Source organism: Thunnus albacares, chromosome 1, assembly GCF_914725855.1.
Source record: "Thunnus albacares chromosome 1, fThuAlb1.1, whole genome shotgun sequence".
Lineage (NCBI taxonomy): Eukaryota > Metazoa > Chordata > Actinopteri > Scombriformes > Scombridae > Thunnus > Thunnus albacares.
This window is the reverse complement of record NC_058106.1, coordinates 31995309-32002279: the sequence shown is the minus strand read 5'-3', so window position 1 is coordinate 32002279 and position 6971 is coordinate 31995309.

Genomic DNA, 6971 nt, shown 5'->3' with positions numbered 1-6971 from the left:
CATGGCTGCACTGTTGATGTGCTTTAACATCCGCAGAGGTGGGAATAAGTGGACCTCAAGTTTTTTAGTGCAACTGTCTTAAATTGTCTCCCAAATTCCACTTCGTTCCTGTTTTTTCTGGTTTTATGCAGTTAAATATTCTAAATTACTACTTGAATTGTTTACAGGAGAGGAAAAAAATACAATAAATCATATTAGATTTGAAGTGACAACTAACATCATGGAACAAAAAATTGTTTTCCACTGTGACGCATTTAGGTTGGAAGTCAAGAATACTGACTCGGATCTATTGACTTCTGACTGAGAGCAGGCATACGTCACCCACCACCACCACGCTCCCTTTTGAGTGAAAACAAGCGCTGTAAAAGTGCCGGCGCCAAATTGGAGAAACTAGTGGCAACATGCTTAAGAGCTGCTGCACATCAAACAATTAAAAAAAAACCCAGTTTGCGATTTCCTTTATTTCCCCAAAGAGCTAAGGACAGTAGAAAAAGAGATCTTTGGCTTCAGGCCTTCAGCAGAGATTATGAAAATGGTAAACTGTGGGATACATTTGTGGCAAACACTTCATCACGGGTTAGTTAATGATGTTAAAGTCAACAGTTATAATGTTAAAAGTCAAAGTAATGAATGTTGATGCTGCATTGAAAGGGCAGTACATGGAGCATACTGAAAAGCCGAGAAAATCCCAATTTAGTGTTAGCCTGCAACAGCTAGCTTGCTAGCAAGATGGGTATTCCCCTGGTTTGTTGAAACAGGTACAAAGTCACCTGCCTGTTCTCTGAAGTGATTTTATGTCATGATTATTGACATAATAATCCAAATTCAAAGCGTGTCCGAATGCTGCATTAACCTCTGCCCAGATGAAGTTGTGATCTGACGTGCTGCGGTAAGCGTATTGTCTTATTTTCGTTTAATTTTTGCTGCTCTCAACCCCGTTAATTTAGCTATATTCTTCATTACAGCGTCTTAATTACCTGCTGTACATTTAAACGTACACCAGTTCTGTTCAAGCACTCATAGCTCTCTCCTCCTTTTATCAGTTTTCTCGTTAATCCCGTAGTTGTTTACACGCTATTCAGATCTGCTAGTTACTGTAGCTTAGCAGTTAGCAATGACGCTCTTCAACCCCTATTTATTTAATTTTTTCTATAATGACTTAACAATTGTTTGCCTTACGGGCCAGAGGATTTGGGCTCCTAATAGCTAAAAAGCAATTCAGTTTTCTTATTTTATACTATTGAAGTGGCAAAGACCTCAGAATTTGCATTTACCGCCAGTCAAATTAGAGGGATTACCCAGATGTGCTGCTCTCATCTATGCGTGGTAATATACACAATATAGCTCCATACAATAAAATACCATCTGTGGTGCAACCATAGTTTGACCTTCAGTAAAATCATAATTATCGTGAGTGGTTATTAGCGCATCTTTAAGCCATTATAAGCTGTTTTTTGAGGGGTTTTTTTCATGTAAAATGTAAAACTAACACAGATTTCCCAATTCACTGAGTGGTTGTTTTTGTTCCTGTGAATGTGTCAATTCAATATACATTTTAATTTTTCACGTTTAGTAAACTATTCTTGCATTGTGGCTATGAGTGTGCGACTACCTTCCTTCATGCTTGTACTTTCATTTTGGTCAGCACCTCTTCCAACACTTCTGCGCATTCCTCCTCTCTTTCATCATACAAACAGAAAAAACATTTTGGTCTTTATAGTGTTAGTGTTGAAGCTCTACCTCTATATTGCCTCTCAAACATCTTGGCTCTTCAGGGACTTTCGCCTCACAGTTAGAAAATGTTGGTTCAAAAACAGTTAATCCAAAAGAAGACACAATGATTTCAATAGATACAGGTAAAGAAGAAAGCTCTGCGAGACCTTCAGAAAGCATCAGAAAGTGTATTTAACTGAATGCAAGTTTTAGGAACAGAAGTTCAGATCTCTGCTTGAAAGCCAGTAAGGCCATGTATGACCAAGGCTGCTTTAGATGCTTCAAATGAAACTAAATGAATCAGTGGAAACGGAAAAACAGCAAGTCAGGGCCAAACTGTTCGTCCTTTATCAGTCCAATGTACAGACACAGGTGAAGGCAATCAGAGCAACTTTTTTAGATGAATAAAGGTTTTAATTTCATACTGTGTTATACCAAGTAGCGCCGGGCTTTTTTAAGATATTAAAGTATAATTTAATGTCTGTTTAGAGTCATCTCAGTTATTCATATTGTAAATTAATGTCCTTTTTAAAATGTTAATAATTTTTTTATTTCTGTTCATTTTTTTGCCTGATGATCACTGACTGGAGACACTAGAGGACCGTCTTTTTACGACTCACCACATGCTGACCAGAGGCAGCATGACACAGCAGTTCATCACTCTGGCTAAAGAAAGACTTGCAGACAGTAATGTCTCATTTTTGCACATCCTGCTGTCCTTGAGCTCAGCTGTAGGTTAAGTGTCACGCAGCCCCGGCGTTGCTTTGCCTGCATATCCTCTGCTTATTTTTCAGGGAACATTGGCAGCATTACTCAAAATAAACTGAGGGTGAAGATTGAAAAGTATGGTCCTGTCAAAACTTGCAGTAATTGCAGTGCAATTGCAGTGGCGGATATATTTATATTTTAAAGGCATTTAAATTTTAGTCATCATTGTCTTAGAGGGGAAATTTGGTGTGCAGTCGGTTTAAAGTAACATCATAAAAACAGTGTTTTAATAAATGTAAATAGTGCGCTGTTCTGTTGCATTCACTGTGTTTTCATCAGCGCTGCCTTTATGATGCATTTTATGGCTCATTTTTAAAGGCCTACATATAAATGAAGCTTATTAATATTTATAAGAGTAAGTCGATTAGAGCAGAGAGCGAGTCGATGCAAACAAGTCATTCATCAAAGCAGCTGAAGTTTTGTTCCAAACTTAAATTTAAGTTCAAGTTCAAATATTTTCCCAGTGCAGAAACTGATGTTGCACCGGCTGCAGATATTCAGCCTTTTAAAAAATGACACCTACTCTCCCGTACTGGCAGCTGGTAGGAATATTGAGCTCATGAGTTATTATTGTGCTACTGTGAGGAATAATACCAGGACGTTTTGCTCGGAAAGCAGTTCATTTGTTCATTGCTTAGAAGATATTTTTTGACTGGAACTATTTGTGAGTTCAAATTACCTGATTTTTAGGCGGTGAGAGTTTTGTAATTGAGTCTTTTGTCATGTTTTTAGCTGTGTGTCGAGCAATCAGTCCACCGCTTTGCTCCAGACTGAGATATCTCAACAACTATTTGATGGATTACTGTGAAATTTGGTACGTTCATCGACTCTAGAGGATGAATCCTAATGACTTTGGTGATTCCCTGAGCTAACATCTGGTCAAAATGTTGTCAAATAAACCAAATGTCATAAATCGACCTCATGACCAAATACCTGCTTAACTAATGCCATCCCCATCAGCCTCAGCTGTACTTTTGGTTATGCTAGTTAGCAAATGTTAGCATCCCAACACATTATAATGACAGTGATCATGGTAAACATACATGCTAAACATCAGCATGTTAGCATGGCCACAGCTTTTCATTGAAGCAAGTGTCTGAGTGCAGCCTCACAGGGCTGCCAGCGTGACCGTGGACTCTTGTTAATAGGCTACATAATTTCATTTGCAAACACAAAGCAGCTCAGTTGGTGTCTGAATGAATGAATTACGGCAGCAGCTCTGACTTTTAAACATTTTAGTCTGTCGTGCTTCACTCACACCAGTACTTTCACTGGCTTTTTCCATCACTCATTAATTAATTCAAGCTGCCAAAAAAAGGACACCACACAAAAACTTGAAACAAACGCAGGAAAGCACAATTCAGCAAAATAACTTACATCCAATTAAAACTTTTTTCCTCTTGGGAGTTCTTAGAGTACATATTCATGTGCCCATGCAGAGCCCCGTGTGCTTTAAACAGCCACCGATAAAATATAATGATGAATAGTATTAATAGTGTTTTTGGGACCAGGCTATACTGTATATAAACCTATTGTCCTTAGTTTTAGAAAATTCAGTTCAAGGAAGAATTCATCATAGCCTGACACAAAGCCATCCACTTCATGACCGTGTCTGTTTCCTCCCTCCAGCACAGAAGTCAGAAGGACAGACTCGTCTATAAACTTGATAAAATGTCCATCTAAATATTGGCCGGGGCAGTCATTAATGGGGAAGGAGCACAAACCTCCAGGGTGCTGCTGGATAAAAACAAGCCACTATTAAAGGACACCAATGACCTGAACGGACTGAATCTGTCAGCAGCCATCCAGCCTGCAGTTCTCATATTGAACTGGAGATGTGACAGAAGAGTCGGTGTCTTAGGAGCTGCGTTCAAGGCTGAAACAAAATCTATGAACATGAGCGCCAATAGGTCTCACGTCCTTCTGGATGTTTGACAGCAAACATCAAATAATGAAGCTGTCAGATTTTTCACTCCAACCCTACAGTAGCGTCATTGATCGCCAGCTTACTTTAATGAACTCAGTAGTGCTGAAACAATTAGTCGATTAATCGATCTACAGATTTCAGTCATTTATCAAACAACAAGATTAACGTTCTACAGCCATGCTAGCAACTCTGTGAGGCTGTACTTGTTATTATTCATGTTATATTGGAGTTACCATAATTACGTTTCCTCCCCATGTGGTAATTATGACTTGGAAACTGGGATTTTTCTGCACTTAAATGACCAGTATGTAGGATTTAGGGGGATCTATTGGCAGAAATGGAATATAATATTCATAAGTATGTTTTAATTAGAGTATAATCACCTGAAAATAAAATTGTGTTGTGTTTTTGTTACCTTAGAATGAGCCCTTCCTATCTACACAGGGAGCACGTCCTCTTCCACGGAGCCCGCCATTTTGCACCACCATGTTTCTACAGTAGCTCAGACCGGCAAGCCAAACACCGGCTCTAGGGAGGGTATTTTGTGTTTTTCGTGGCCACCGTAGGTTCTCCTACATGCTTGGAAGAGGAGGGTGAGGGGTTATTCAGTTGGTTGCAATCTGTAACCTCACTGTTTGATGCCACTAAATCCCACACACTGGTCCTTTTAATATTACGGAAATACCAAAAACCCAAGCCTTACGTATGCTTAAGTTCATCACTAAATGCAATTTAACCCATTTTAAATGGATATAATGTAATTTTGCAATTGCACAGTATTTTAAACCCTCATACGACCAACTCAGTCATCATACAACCTTCCTGATTTGTCCTTAACATGCAAATCTTTCTGAACCCTCCCATCCATCCTACATAAAGCAAAAAAAATCCCCTGCAGCCCAAAAAGCATAAGACCACAGACCTGCAGTATAAAAGATTATAAAAGAGTCTGGAAAATTGTTAAAAGGCCACCCCGAACTGCAAATAAGGTCAATTATTACTCATGAATTTTTAATCCATGAAGGTTTTATACTTGTAAAACTTTCCTAAAGGTTTTGGCATCATCCCAGAGTCTAGAAAACCTTTTTGGCTCATGCACCAGATGAGCAATTTTCATTCGATTGAAAAGGCACCATCTTAGAGTCCATTGTCCAGTTCCTATAATGGATTCGTGGTTAAAATGCTAACAATTGCTAATTAGCACTAAACACAGAGTGCAGCTGAGGCTGATGGGAATTTCATTAGGTGGAAAATGAGGTGGATCACCAAAGTCCGTGGGATACATCATCTGGGAACCAATGTCTGAACAAACATTTAATCCTTGAAGTAGATGTTGAGATATTTCACAGGATAAGTGACATGCTGGTAGCACTAGAGGAAAAGTGAGGCAGATCACCAAAGTCAGTAGGGTTCGTCCTCTGGGGACCATGAATGTCTGTATAAAATTTCGTGGCAATCTATTTAATAACTGAGATATTTCATTCTAGTGCAGCTAAAAATGCCTTTCTTTGTTTTATATATTTGGGGTTCTGGTCAAATCCTGTCTCTTAATCTGAAGACATCACCTTGGGCTATAGGAACTTGTGATGGGCATTTTCCACTATTTCTTGAATTTGTAGTCATGAAAACAATTGTCAGCAGAAGCTCTAAACTCATCATGTTCTAGTTTTATTCAGCAGTTCAAAGAAATCCACAAATTGACAAGTAACAAGGAGTTTATATTTTCAAGCAGCTTATTGAACATAAAATCACATTATCCTGAAATGTACCAATCAGCCTCTGAATAAAGAACAATTAATTACAAGTTTTTTGTGATTTAGATATTAGATTTCCACCATTATCTTTTTTTATTCGATCCAAAGCCCTTGAGCTAAAGTTTGAAATCGAACTTCATAGATATGGATTAATTCAATTTAACCAAATCTTTAAGTGGTAGGAATAATATCTTTGGGGATTATTCAGCTCTGGTGGAGGTTTTGCTTTCCTGATGCCTTTTATTTAACCACATTTTCCAGAGAAGATGTACAGTATTACGTCCCATTTTTCCTGCACTCCCTCTGCTGGCTGTTTACCTCGAGGTGCTTGTATTGGAATAAAAACATGTTGATTTTGTGATATCTTACAGGCTAACAAAGCAGCACCGTCAGGCCACAGTCCATCTCTACATGCCAGCTTTTACTCTACAAGTTTCTCAGGTCAGCTTTGCCTGGAGGGTCGGTCATCACTCTAGTCTAGTTTCAACTCCGTTTTCCTCCTGGCCTCCAAAGAACGAGCTGAAAACTGGTCTGTTCAATAAATACTTCAGCTCTCCCTCTCACATACGGTATTTTCTTCCTGCACTCTCTTCAGTGTGCTGTTTTCTTTAAGTGCAAAAATCCATTTTGTATTTCCCAACAGCTTTTTTCCTGTACAAGTTCTTTCTCATCATTGATCAATATGTTTTACCAATCATTCCATCGACTGTCTTACTTGTTAGGGCATTTTTTGCTTTGACTGCTGCACCCTTCACTATTGACTGGCTGATATATTGATCACCATTTAATGCACGTTTTTTTAGCAATGT